Source organism: Panthera onca, chromosome A1 (genome assembly GCF_046562875.1).
Source record: "Panthera onca isolate mPanOnc1 chromosome A1, mPanOnc1 haplotype 2, whole genome shotgun sequence".
NCBI classification, from domain to species: domain Eukaryota; kingdom Metazoa; phylum Chordata; class Mammalia; order Carnivora; family Felidae; genus Panthera; species Panthera onca.
Genome location: NC_138339.1, coordinates 44,674,506 through 44,689,455, shown reverse-complemented (window position 1 = coordinate 44,689,455; position 14,950 = coordinate 44,674,506). Strand labels below are relative to the sequence as shown.

At 38.0% G+C, this 14,950-nt stretch overlaps 1 long non-coding RNA gene across 1 annotated transcript in view; it reads right to left on the bottom strand.

Annotated features, from left to right (window-relative positions):
- Positions 1–14,950, bottom strand: part of LOC132680880 (uncharacterized) — a 126,394-nt gene that overhangs the window by 13,433 nt on the left and 98,011 nt on the right. Inside the window, exon 4 of the long non-coding RNA XR_009610740.1 lies at positions 8,704–8,843. This is a non-coding gene — a long non-coding RNA (uncharacterized LOC132680880). The remainder of the gene's footprint in view (positions 1–8,703; positions 8,844–14,950) is intronic.

The following is a 14,950-nucleotide window of genomic DNA, read 5'->3' as shown; positions in this document are numbered from 1 at the left end:
TGATTAATAAAATGCTGGTAATTATACTCTTTTGTAATTCAGCAGTGACTTTTGAGCTCTCTAGTAATTCATAAACTTAGTGAACTAAAGTAATGACCTTCAGAACGTTGCTTGCCAAATTGTCTAGCCCATAAAGACCCATGAACAAGTGTCAGAAGTCCAAGAAGCCTCTGAAATTGTATTCATAATTCTTAGTGTGTACTTTTTTTTTGTGGAGAAGGTTTATAGCTCTGGTTAGCTCCTCAAAGTAGTCTATGACTTAAATTATTAGAATTAAGGCACCCTTAATGGTCTCACTTAGTGGATGAGTTGTAGTTGAATGAAGGCATTGCAGGAGAATTTAAAAGTATCACTATTCCAACATAAGAATCCAGTGTCTATAAGTATTAACTGTTCAGTGATGTGGTACTGGCTGGTACTGGCTCAGACTGTCTTGCAAAAGTTTATTATTATATATTTAGGAATTTTGGGAACTTGGTATTATATGATTGGTAGCTTGAAATCGGCCACAGTGGGAATATTTACACCACAGACATTGGCAAACACTTTACATTGGAGCTATTTTCCCCCCAGAGAGCCATCTTATCAGCACATCACTAACCACTGATATGCTGGCAATCTGCCACCTTGCTGTATGACACATGGTTTGTTTATAGACTAGATGGCCAATAACAAACACCATTATAATTACAGACCACTTAAATTTGTGGTTAGCTCACTGAAAAAAAAAAAGTCAATGAACCAGAATTTGACCCAGAGGTATGAGATAAAATAAGCTAAAGCATGCTAATTATGACATGAAAGCCTCATCAGCATTTTATAATTAACCCAGAATGGAAGAATTATCCTTGGATTCTGTCCATTAATATCAGTGCAGAAAATAGTAACAGTTCTACATGTTATCTTCCCTATACATCTGTTTTTAACAATCCTACAAGATTCATTGTAAAAAGATGCAGGATTCCACATTCTCTCTACTTGGCTGGAGATCTCATTTCTTTAATATGTAGAAGTATACTATACAAACATTGTAAGAAAGCTTGAGGTTGTATTAGCTTATGCAAGCCAAGCAAATCGAAACAATCTATCTCTTCCCTTTTTTTTATCCCTTCTAAATCATTAAATTACAGTTGAACTCTACATTAGACATATGCATATGCTGTACTTTGGAAACATTTTCTAGGTAATGTCAATGTTTGGGAGTTTTAACTAATCTATACATAGAAATTGTTTCATATACCTAAATGATGCCATTGCCAGTGAAATATACACAGGGTGAAAAATATATACTTTGCATTTAGTAGGCAGGATGGTTAGATTGAGCTGGCAAACAAAACACTATTTAAAAAGAAAAGTAATTCATTATTTTTAAAAACAAAAAAAAACATATGTTAAGAAGCCAACATTAACGCATAGGTAAGAATGATTTGTGACTACTAGATATTTTGAAAATAGGTCTTAACCAGCCTTTGGTAAGGATTATTTATTTGAATATTATACCAACAGAAGGAATATCTTGTTCTAATTCCATGCTTCCTTTTTTAAATGTTAAAAATTTTGATATTGATCCTAACTTTATTACCAATTCTTTAAGTAGAACTGTGAGTTTTAGAAACTGTTAGTTTTACTTCAATAACACTCATGTACACGATTATCTCATTAAGTTCCCACAGCTTCACTAAGAGGGTGTTGTCATCTCCCTGCTTACAGTTGACAAAATAAGACTTGTCCTCCCTTACACTTGGGAAAAGAGACAAGCAAACACAAAGTCTGAGTGAGTCGCACAACAGTATTTATATCTTACTCATCTGTCTGAAGGCTAGCTGGGGTGACTCTACTCCACCCAAGCTGGGGCATTCACAAGGAACACAATGGCCACCCACTGCATGCGCTCCCATGCTAAGCAAGTCACATGGCCAATCTCAGAGTTGGGGGCCTGGAAGTATACTCCACTCACCGTGAGACCACGGCCTGACCAAGGATGAGATGTATAATACCACCAGAAGTAGTGAAGTGTTGAGACTGAAGAATGCATCTAGTGAATGGTGCAGCGAGTTTGAACCCACAACTATCTGACTTCAAAGTCTGAGCCTCCCCCATTTTACTACATGGATTCTACATGGGACTCTATTTCACTGCCATCACTAAAAAAGCCTTTCAGTTTAATGCCATTCCCAAATATTACCTCTTCACTTATTTCCCACTAAATCATTAACAAAGATTGGAGAGCAAACACAGCAGTCAAGAGCATGGACCCTAGAGACAGATGTCTGGGTTCAAATCCTGGCTTTAACATCATTAACTGCGTGACCTTGGACAGGTTACCTAATCTCTCCATAGTTCAGTTTTGCCATCTATAAAATAGACATGCTGACAGTATCTATCTATATCACTGTGGTTACATGAAGATTAAATAAGTCAACATATGATTTGTAACATTCCAGGACAGTGCTGGACACCTAGGAAGTGCTATAAGTGTTTGTGAGAAAATGATCCATAGAAATGAAGGCATTTATTGCTTCATGAAGATATATTTTTTGATGTCATTTCACTTTGTTTACAATTTTTAGAGAATGTTACTCTCACTGGCAGCATTCAAATGTAAGATTTAAATGAGCTCTATATCAGGAAATGTGTCAGGTGTTTTTTGTAGTCGTTTCCACCAGATAAACAAACTGCCCAAGATTCTACCACCAACTGCTAGGATTTCATTAATAATGAAGGCACAAATATGCATTAAAGATTGTTTCTTTGTTACATGAAAGATTAATCAATATTATGATAGAGCAGTCAGCAAAACCACAAGGCTCCCAGGCTGCTAAGGATGACCAAGCATATTAATTGTTTTAAAAGGCCTCTGGCATGTCTTCATCTGTGGAATTAAATGTCTTCTTTTTGACTCTCAGAATTAGAAGACTTAGGAGGCTAAGGATCCTAGTAATGTGGTCATTCTAGCATAGACACGAAGCTCAGAGAGGAATGAAAAGAAGATAAGCCTCAGGGGTACTCACCATTACACTATCTCCAACACATGTAGAAATGAATGTTTAGCTGTATTATGTGTCTGAACCTCAATATCAGATTGGGATCATATATGGCTATTTACTAATCACTTAGACAAAGCACACAGTGGGTCATGTGCTTGACATTTTTATCAAGTAAAGCTTGGAACAATCCCCATTGGACAAACGAGATAATTGAGTCTTAAAGAGGTAACTGAGTTGCCATTTATACAAAGAAGTGAGAGGACTAGTGGTCAAGGCAGGAAGTCTGACCTGGAACTGTTCTTAGTTGCTCTACATGCTATATTTTATCCACTTTCCCTTTCCAGTAAATGCTAAATATACACCAAGTGGCAGACATTGATCTAGACCTAAAAACACAATGAATAACAAGTACAACCTTATTCTCAATCTGTTGAATCTATGGGGATTCAAATTTACCCACTAAAAGAAAATTTATATTCATTCTTTCATTATCTATTCTTTTTTTTTTTTAACGTTTTATTTATTTTTGAGACAGGGAGAGACAGAGCATGAACAGGGGAGGGTCAGAGAGAGGGAGACACAGAATCTGGAACAGGCTCCAGGCTCTGAGCTGTCAGCACAGAGCCCGACGCGGGGCTCGAACTCACAGACCTCGAGATCATGCCCTGAGCCGAAGTCGGCCGCTTAACCGACTGAGCCACCCAGGTGCCCCTCATTATCTTCTTAACCCTGGCCCTAACCAAATGGAGACGTGCAGCCTATTTTGAATACCTATGTAACTTAGAAAATTTATAGACAACTAGAACATGAAGGAGACTTCAAGATCATCTAGCCCAATGTGCCTTTCAACTATCAACATTTATTGAGACTTTTCCAGCTACTGTGCTAAGAACTTTACATTTATTATCTTATTTAACCTTCCCAAGAACTTCACAAGAAATGGGCACTATTATAATCCCCATTCCATAGAAGAAAAATACATTGAAACAGAGAAGTTAAATAACTTGCCCAAGGTCACACAGCTAATAAATGTTGAAATGAGGTTTAATTCCATTCTAAATTTAGACCTCCAACTCTTAGCTACAAATCTATACCACCAATCTAAAGAAAAAAAAAAAAAAAAAAGACAAGTGACTAGTCCAAGATAAAACAGTGAGTGGCAGGGTTGATATTTGGACTGATTTCTCCTGACTCCAATTTCAGTTCACATCTCTCACTACTTTTGAATGAATGAGGAGAATTTATAATCTGGATAATTCAGAAAACAAAGCATAATCTTTAAAAATAGCATAATTCTTACATACATAATATTAGTCTTTGTGTCTCACTAAAGAAGATTTTATCAATAGGTTTATATCTACTTGATTAGCTATAAAATTACCTTGTACTCCTTACATATGGACCGATTTTTGACAGAAAGGCATAGCTTTAAGACATGCCTAGATAACTGTTACATGGTTCATGCTGAGTAGAAAAAAAAAATTAAAATCACACGTTGGCATGAATTGAAGAAATATCTAAGAATCTAGTCTTAATCTGCCCCCTGTAGTTTTTATCTACTGGATCTTTCATTGCAGTGTAGTGTAAAATAAAACAAAAATTGCATTAGGAACTTGTTAAAAATGGTGAGGAAGACTCTATGTAAGACAACTGTAATAAGGGATAGACTACTGCAATAGGGGAGAGAGACTGAACTCAACTCAAACACAACAGAACCCAGTGGGGATTTATGGCCTATGGTCAGGGTGAGGGAGTGGATGCAAAATTACTAAGAGGGAACTTGGTTAAGTATCAAGGGCGGGGGAGGGGAAGCAGAACTTCTTTAGATAAAGGGTAGAATTAAAGAACTTGATCGGATGTCAATGGGAAGAAGGATGCTCCATAAACTGGCTTAGCAGGATCCACTGCTAAGCCAAGAAGTGGACTTTGGACTCAGAGTCCCAAAGATGGGGACCAAGAAGAGACTTTATCAAAAAGAAGGCTCAAAGGAGCCTGACTAAAGTTTGGTCAAGGAGAGATTCCTTGTCCACAGTGCCTAGGAGTTGAGAATGGCAATAGGAGGAACCTGTGGCAAAAAGAGAGACTTTCCAAGTGTTACATAGTGCTGAGGCCTGGAATATGATTCTTAGAAAAGTTATGACTTTTCTTAACTTCTCCTATCCATCCTCTTTTCAACTATTTTCTTTTCAACTATTTTCCCCAGAAGTCTTCCTGTGACCATCTTTTCTTTTATTATAAATTCCCTCAGGGCTTGCATTAGTCAGGATTCTCTAGAGAAATAGAGCCAGTAAGATGGACACACACACACACACACACACACACACACACACTTAACAGAAGAAATTGTCTCATGTTATTATGAAAACTGAGAAGACTAAGAATCTGTGGTAACCAACCTGGAGACCCAAGAGAGCTAGTAGTATAGTTCCAGTCTGAGTCTGAAGGCCTGAGAACCAGTAGGGACAAGCCAATGGCATAATTTCCAGTCCAAGGATGGAAGACCAGTGGTCCAGTGCAATCAAGCAGGCAAACTTCCCTCTTACTCAACGTTTTTGGTCTATTTGGGTCTTCAATTGATTGGATGAGACCAACCCGCATCAGAGAGGGCAATCTTCTTTACTCAGTCTGCTCATTCAGATGGATCCAAATGTTAATCTCATCCAAGAAACACCCTCATGGATACACCCAGAATAATGTTTGACCAAATGTTTGGGCACTGCATGACCCAGTCAAGTTGACATGTAAAATTAACCATCACAGGACTCATGAGTACTTTCACACAATCACTTCTGTGGCTCCTGGAAATTATTCTCTAGTAATTTTTTCTGTAGGATAAGTATGATTCATGCTTAGCATGAATAGGGTCCTACCCCTGCCCCCTACCCACCCTTTTATAGTCACCAGAAACACCTTATCTCTAGGTCTTAAATTTCTACCTCAAAAGATCACTTCTCTTTTAAATTACAAATTCTTGTAAGCTATTAACATCTGTATATTTATTAATTTATATATTTTTTTCCTCAAGGGAAAAATCAAGATATTACAGAAAAGCAAATAATTTTTGTATGTTAGCTTTGCTTAGATCTGTGGTCCTCCAAGTCAGAGACATTTTTTATTGTCACAAAGAGAGGAGCTATTCGTGACATCTAGTGAGTAGAGGCCGGGGGTGATTTTCAACATCCTCGAATGTCCAAGACAGCAGACCCAAAATGTCAATAGTGCTGAGACTGAGGAACTCTTATCTAAAGGAAAAAGAGTTGGACCCCCTTAGCACAGAACTTGATCATTTGTTGGGAAAGAATGTCCAAGCTACAAAGGAGAGTAAAGAGTATAATCCAACTGCCTCTTTTTGTTGACAAGAAAACTACAATTCAGGATTTAAATGCCTGAGGTGTTGCAGCTGGTCAACACAGAGGAAGGACTAGAATCATGTCTACTGACACCAGTACAAGACAGATTCTGGTCACCACATCCATAAAATAAAAATCCCATTAACTATTGAATGCTGTTGAGTAATTTTTCAAAAGAGAAACAAGTTAAAATGTGAAATCTGCATCTGTGTTAGGCAGCCTATTAAACGGACCCCTATAATGATCCCTATATTTTGGTACTCATGTCCTAGGTATCCCCCTCCCCTTGAGTGTGGGTTGGACTTTAATGACTTGCTTCTAACAAATAGAATATGAGAGAAATGACTGATGTCACTTCCAAGAGTAGGTTACAAAAAGACTCTGCCTTCTCTACTGAGCAGGCTCTTCCTCCCTCTTTACATAGCATTCTCTGGAGAAGCTAGCTGTCAGTGAGTTTGGAAGCAGATCCTAACCCAGTCAAGCCTTGAAGGGACTGCAGGCCTGTGGACACCCTGATTGCAGCCTCATGAGAAATTCTCAGCCAGGGTTATCAGCTGAGCTGTACCCAGATTCTTGACCCATAGAAACTATGAGGGAAGAAAGATGCATTATTTTAAGGTTATTTATTTATTTTGAGAAAGAGAGTATGACCATAATCAGGGTAAGGGCAGAGAGAGAGAGAGAGAGAGAGAGAATGAGAGAGAATCCCAAGCAGGGTCTGCACTGTCAGCACAGAGCCCGATGCAGGGCTTGAACTTAAAAACCATGACCCAAAACCAAGAGTCAGTTAACTGCTTAACTGAGCCACCCACATGCCCCAAAGATGCATTATTTTAACCCACTAAGTTTTGCAGTAAATTGTTATGTTACTGTTATTATAATAAAAATGTAAAAGTCTTGAAATTGTTTAAGAGGAGAATGATTCAAGTGTTAGTGTATCTTTATAACCCAGGAATTTTCAAACCATCTTGGGACTATCTTACTGAATTGAATTGAATTGAATTGAACATAATGAAACTACCATTAAAGAATTAACACTAATGTCATTCAGCCTCTGGGCATATGTGTTGCTGATAAAACAATTTTAATTTGTATGTTTTTAATTCCTGGGTATTACAGGGAAAAAAGGGAAATAAAATCTGTGTTTGTTCATAATTCCTATTGTGTTTGTTTATACACTAGAAGAAACTGTCACTTACAAAATAAAAGACATAAAATAACATCTAGTTGGTATTGTTTTCACTTATACATATAATGTATTTGCAGAGGAAATACAGAAGACTCCCTAGAGATACTGAAAAAATACTTTACTACCCCCAAGTGGACACATATGTTATTTTTACAGAAATAAAATACAAAATTGCCATTGTTTTCCAACAACAACAAAAACATGGCATGCAATGATTATACATCAGATTTAGGATTTCAGAACTGGTAAGGACTTTAAAATTTATGAGGGTGGGTGGGGGTAGGGGAGAGGAGAAAATGGGTGATGGACACTGAGGAGGACACTTGGGATGAGCGCTGGGTGTTGTATATAAGTGATGAACCACGGGAATCTACCCCCAAAACTAAGAGCACACTTTGCACACTGTATGTTAGCTAATTTGACAATAAATTATATTAAAAATAAAAATAAAGTTTAAAACCCTAGAACTGGTGAGATATTTGAATTCCCTCCACAACCTATCTTAGACTGGTACATTTTAGTTATGTAAGTTTGCTGCCTGCCAAGACAGCTCATTCTCTTTGCAGATAGCTCTATTTTAGTTGTTCTAGTAAATCTTCATCTCTCTTATAAACAGTCTGCAAACTTGTTGAGCTCTCTCATGTCATCTAATATTCATAATGTTCTTAATAATTTCCAGAAAAGGAGATGTTATAACTTCCCAGAAAGCATATTCAGATAACCCAAAGAACTGAATCTTAGGCTATCTGCGGTCTTACCCTAAAAGCTCCTCCAAATGTTGCGACACCTGGGTGGCTCAGTCAGTTGAGCGTTCAACTCTTGATTTTGGCTCAGATCATGATATGAGCCACAGTTCATGAGCTTGAGCCTTGCCTTTGGCTCTATACTGACCATGAGGAGCCTGCCTGGGATTCTCTCTCCTTCTCTCTCTGCCTCTCTCTGATTCATTCTCTTTAAACAAACAAATAAACAAACAAACAAACAAACAAACTTTAAAAAAAAAGACTCCTCCAAATACTTTTTTTTTTTAATGAAAATGACTCAACTGTTCATAACATACAATGAATGCCTATAATCTTTAAGACTTCCAAATTTTCCTAGGTCCAATTTGTTAATCATGCCTCTGAGAGTTAAGTTTGCTCAAATATCAAACTAAAAGTCTAGAACATCTGCCTACCTGTGTCAGAGGTTTCCCAAGAAGATATTTGATTTTGGAGTAAAATTCAAACTTAGTTCCCCAGCCTGGAGTTCTATTCCAACCTTCTCTGCTGAGTTGGGTAGGATTGCATGTCAGCTTAAAGACTCCTTTTGTACCCACTAAATAAAGTAGAAAAGAAATATAATTGATATGCTAATACACACACACACACACACACACACACACACACACACATAATGGATCATATAAAATACTCAATTACAATCACAAAAGGCAAAAGAAAAAAAGAATGGAAGACAAAAACAGGAACAAAGAGCAAGGGCAAGAAACAGAAAACAGTAGGAATATGACACATAGATATTAATCCATTTGTACCAATGATCACATTAAATGTCAATGGTCTACATGCAATTAAAAGACAGAGATTGTCAGAGTGGATCCAAAAACATGACCCAACTGTAGGTTGTCTACAAGAAATCCATGCTAAATGTAAACACACACATAAATTAAAAGTAAATGGGCAGAAACAAATATGCCATGATAACACCAATCAGAATAAAGCAAAAATAACTATATTAATTTCAGACATAACAGACTTCAAAGTAAGGAAAGTTATTAGGGATAAAGAAGAGTGAAAGTGGACTTAGCTTTTTTGTAAATATATATTGCAAACTCTAGGAAAACCACTTAAAAATGATAGTTTAAAAGAAGACTTCTTTTGCTTCTCCAGCCAGTGTCAAGACAGTTGATCCTCAAAATATGACCAACGGACTACCTTATTTGGAACTACTTGGGGAGTTTGTTAAAACAAGGCAGATTCTTGAACCTGCTAAATGGAACCTCTGAGGTGGAATACAAATACAGGAATATGAATTATTATTAAGTATCTCCAAGAATTCTTATACCTACTAAAGTCTGAGGACCACTGGCTTAGGCCAACTTTCTCTAAGGGTGTGTCCTAGAAGATTCATGGTGGTCTCACGATGAATTCCATAAAAAAACAAAAAAATATGGAAGTCAGAAAAGTTAGGGAAAATCAGCAAATTATAAAGAAAGGCACACTACAGCATCCTCTCACCATGCCAGGGCACTTCTTTGTCTCACCAACAGCAAAGAAGGAGGAATTGCATGTGGGAAGGAATTACATATCCAATTGTTCAGAGTTGCGGAATACTGACTGGACCATTGTTAGTATCAGATACAAACACTGCACCTTGAAAGCATAAACAAGATTCTACTCTCTCTCTTACACTTCCATTTACAAACTGGTGCTTTTGTGCAGGCATGACTCTGATCATTCTCTCGTCTTTCCCAAGCACATAATTTAGGCTAGGACCCGATCTGCAAAGCTGCCATACTGCTCCCCAACAATCCCCTTAGAATGCCCTTTATCCATGAGTCTAACTTGAGATGGTAATACCCAGGGGGAGGGTAGGAAGCACTTTATGTAACTTACATTATAAGTTGTGTGTTTCACTGTCACCATTTTCAGGAGAGCTCTGCAGTGAGGGACTAGACACTTGAGCAGCTGTTAATACTGTGGCATTTTGGTCTCACTCTATTTTTCTGTGTGGATATTACTTGTCCAGAGACCTCATGGAAAGAAGAGGTGTCTTTCAGGCCAGAATTTAGGCATTTTTAGAAATCAAAACCATTGTACCATCTTAATTCTCTAAGACTTTATTCTGAAACCTGCAAGGTACATTTTATCCCCTTTTAGAGACTCACATCCATAGTGAAATATTAAAGGCTCTGTAAAGTCCTACAGTGAGGAAATAAGCTTAATCTTGTTTAATTTGGAGTTTCCATGCCTGTGTGTTCATTACCACTGAGGTAATGTCACTGAAGGCAATTTTGGGAAATGTTAGTACAGACCAGGGGGTGAGCAAACTTTTCTGAAAATGGCCAGATACTAAACATTTTAGGATTTTGAACTAAAAAACAGTTTAAACTAATTCTTTTTTGCAACTACTCAACACTGTTGTTGTAGCATTAAAGCAGCCACTGACAATATGTAAACAAATTAGCATGGCTATGGTCCAATAAAACTTTATTTACACTAATAGATAGTAAGCCAGGTTTGGCCCATAAGTTCTTGGTTTTTTGTTTATTTTGCTTTGTTTTTAAAGTTTATTTTGAGAGAGAAAGAGAAAAAAAGCACAAGCGTGGAAGGGGCAGAGAGAGAGGGAGAGGGCGGGAAAGAGAATCCCACATAGACTCCACACTGACAGTGTGGAGCCCAACACGGGGCTCAAACCCACAAACCTGAGCTGAAGTCAGATGCTTAACTGACTGAGCCACTCAGGTGCCCCATGGCCCATAAGTTAATGTTTGCTGGCCATTAGTAAAAACTAAAAACAGTCAAAGGATTGCTTCTTTTCTTTCTTTCTTTTTTTTTTTTACATTTTCTTCTGTCCACAGCCTGATAATATACATATATTTTTAAGATGTTATTTCTTTGGGGTGCCTGGGTGGCTCAGTCGGTTGAGCGTCTGACTTCAGCTCAGGTCATGATCTCACAGTTTGTGGGTTCAAGCCCCATGTCAGGCTCTGTGCTGACAGCCCGGATCCCAGAGCCTGCTTCAGATGCTGTGTCTCCCTCTCTCTCTGCCCCTCCCCCACTCTCACTCTGTCTCTCTGTCTCTCAAAAATAAATAAACATTAAAAAAAATTAAGATCTTTTTTTGCTAAGGAAAAATACAAAAAGAATTGATTCCTCATTCTAAACTGAATCAATTAGAGTTGGTTTTTTGCCTTGTTTTTTATTGTTTTAATTTTCTCTCTCTCCTCCCTTCTCACTGCCCCCCTCTATCCTCCTCTCTCCTCCCCCACCTCTCTCTATTTTTTTTTCAATCTTTAATTAAGAGTTCTGGCCAGGACAACCGGCTTTCTGGAAAGTGAAATTCAAAAGCACTGGGCAGAAACCCAAAAAGAATATCATGGCCAAGAAAGGATGGGAATAAGAAGGAGAAATTCTAAAAGGGACAAGAGAGACTTCGCCTAGGACAAATCTACAGGTTTTCCCTTTATTGCTTTCCTCTAGAACTTACTATTAGCAAGATGGGCTGGCTGGTCCTTAGAGTCCCTTTCATCCCTGATCCATAGTGAGTTCTTTCTCCTCCCCCAGCACAGAGAGAGATTAAAGAAGCAGAAAGAGAAGATAGTGGAGAGAGGAGGTCTTCTTAACTGAAAGACCTCAAGCTTCCACTTAAGATTAGAGTGAGTGACCAATAATTATCAATAAATCCATTGCCTTCTATCTTTCCTTAGAAGTGTTGGTTTTGAATTTCAATCCATTAAGTAATCATTTTTATGCAAAATAATACTTTCTTTCTCCACTTATCCGCTCCTTTTTTATAGTAAAATTCCATCACAGTCTATATTCTCTGCCCCCACTTTTCATCTTCCATCTTTTCTTGGAATCTCTCTGGTCAGGATTTTGTCTGTACTACTCCAGGGAAACCATATTTATTCAGCCCACCAATGACTAGCAAGTCTCTGTTTGCTCAGCTCCTCCAAAGCATTCATTTATTTGGTCCTCCTCCTTATTGAAACACTTTCTTGAAGTGCCTGGATGGCCTAGGTGGTTAAGCGTCTGACTCTTGATTCCAGCTTAAGTCACTGACAGTGAAGAGCCTACTTGGGATTCTCTCTCTCCCTCTCTCTCTCAAAATAAATAAACATTTTTGAAAAAAGGAAAAAAGAAAGAAAGAAACACTTTCTTCACCTGGCTCCCTGGATGCTACACTCATCACTGATCTTGCAGCCACTTATGAAACACCTCTTCACTATCATGCTAATCCTCCCTTGTCTGATCTATCAAACAGCTTCTTAACTGGTTTTTTTTTTTTTTGGTTCCACATTCCTTCCCCACAGACTATTCTCTACACAGAACATGGAGTGAGAGCTGATTTGATGATTTAAAGAATCTTGATCTGTTCAAAATCTATTAATGCACACTAACAAAATGTAAAACTACTACGCAGCCTAGAGAGGCCCTGCGTGAAATGTGGTCCCAATTCCACTCCATCCACATAATAGTCTTCTGGTTCATTACCATCTCATGGCCTTTGTGCCTGCTGTCCTCTCTGCCCAAAGCATACTTTTCCCAGATGTTTTATGGCTTACATCTTCATTTCAGCAGCTCTCTATTCAAATATCACATTTCAGAAAAGCCTTCCCTGACCAACACTCCCTCTTTGCTATGTATCTCCCTTACTCTACTTTAATTTTCTTCAAAATGCTTATCACATCTTAATAATTTTATGTATTTATTTGTGGGGTGGTCTGTCTGTCCCAGTAAAAGATAAGTCTCACAAGGGCAGGGACTCTGTCTGTGTGTTTACTACTTTATCCTCAGCACCTGGAACATTGCCTAGAACACAGATGTTCAGTAAATATTTGTTAAATGAGCTGAGCACTGGGATATAAAATACTTATGAGACCTAATATTTAGTTTTAATAGGGTTCTTAAATCTAATTCAAAGTATGGAATAGGAAATAATGGAGAGTCATGCATACAATTACAAAGGTAAAAGGGTATTTTCTATTAAAAAAAAAGAAAAAAATAAAAATTTTTGAGAGCATGGTTAAGTTAGAAATTACCTCTAATTAGGCAAAGGCTTTATAGTGAAGGTGAAATTAAGCTGAACATTAGGCAATGTATAGTATTTTGTTTGAAAGAAGAGGAAGAAGGAACAGCATAAAAAATGAGATGGAGGTAAAAAAAATGTCCATTCTTTCATTTAGTTAATATTTATTGATTTTCTATTATGAGCTTGTTAAGCATTGCTCTTAAACCTGGGGATTAAGTAATGAATAAAACAGAGAATACAAATTACAGCCTCCAAAAGTTTACATTGTAGTGGGAAGAGTTAATACATAGGAAAACAGACAAAGAAATTTACCAAACAATTTCAAAACACAAATTAAGCAGTGTCGTAACACATTGGAGGAGGAGACATAGAACTCAAAAGGATTGCACAAGAGGGAGAGGCACTGCTTGGGATGAACTTGTTATAGAAGTGCTCTCAGGGAAGTCTTGGGAACTAAAGTGTGAGAAGTGTGAGAAGCCAGCTCTGCACAGAGTTGAAGAGAAATCATACCAAGCCCAGGGCACAGACAACAGAGTCACTGGTACGCTTGCTGCCCATTTCTGGTTCTCTACCTCCAAGGATTATCCTTCTTTGTTCTTCTATTGGATGGGGACTTGTGACTAATTCTAGCCTCTAAATTCAGAGCAGAAGTAATACGTATCACCTAATTGCTGATGTAAGATCTGCCACAGTTATGTTTTCCCTCTGGAACAACAACTAGCAATTGTTGGTAGGAATGGTAGCTGCTTCATCATTCCATGTTCTCAAATGGACAGCAAGAAGCAGAGCCGCTATACTGATCCACAATGGACAGGTAACAACATTCAGGTATAGTTTTAGTGTAGACCTATGTTTTCATTTCTCTTGGGTGGGTATCTCCAAATGGAATTGCCCAGTCATGTAGTAACTCAATGTTTAACATTTTAAGAAACTGCTAAATTTTTCCAAAGTGACTGTGCCATTTTATGTTCCCACCAGCACTGGGAAGGCTACATTTTTTTTTTTTTGCACCCTCACTGACACTCATTATTGTCTTTTTCATACGCTGCAATGGGTATGTGATGGTATGTCATTGTGGTTTTGACTTGTATGTCTTTAATGGCCAAAGAACACATGATTTAACTGGCACTGGGCAACAACATATACAAGGAGACCATTGAAGAGGCTCCTTCCTAAGTCCAGAGGATAAGTGAGGATCCGGTGGTAATAATGAAGAGGGTATGAACTATAAACTCCTTTGTGGCACAAAGGATTTGCACAAACACTATGCTAAGAGATTTGGCTAAACTTGAGCCTGGCTTCTACCTGTACTAGGCCATGTCCCTAAAGGTGACCCTAGCTCCATTGCTGAGTCTTTACTCACAGAAAACACAATGCTGCCAAACTACAAAATGTGCATTGCTCCAACTCACACTGCCAAATCATTTTTGGTAATTCTCCACTTACTCCTTTCTGTAATTTTCCACTTCCCACAGCCCCCAGTCCCTTTTTATCACCCTCCTTTCACTTCCCCATGGTCCTTCCTTATTTCCTGTCATCACTTTAAAAATCTCAGTTACCTTTGTCTTAACTGGAGGTGAGCTCAGTTTATACTAGAGTTTCTATCCCCTGCTGAATAAAGCCTGAATAAAATCTGTCTTGTCACCTTTAGTAAGTTTTTGGTACTGTTG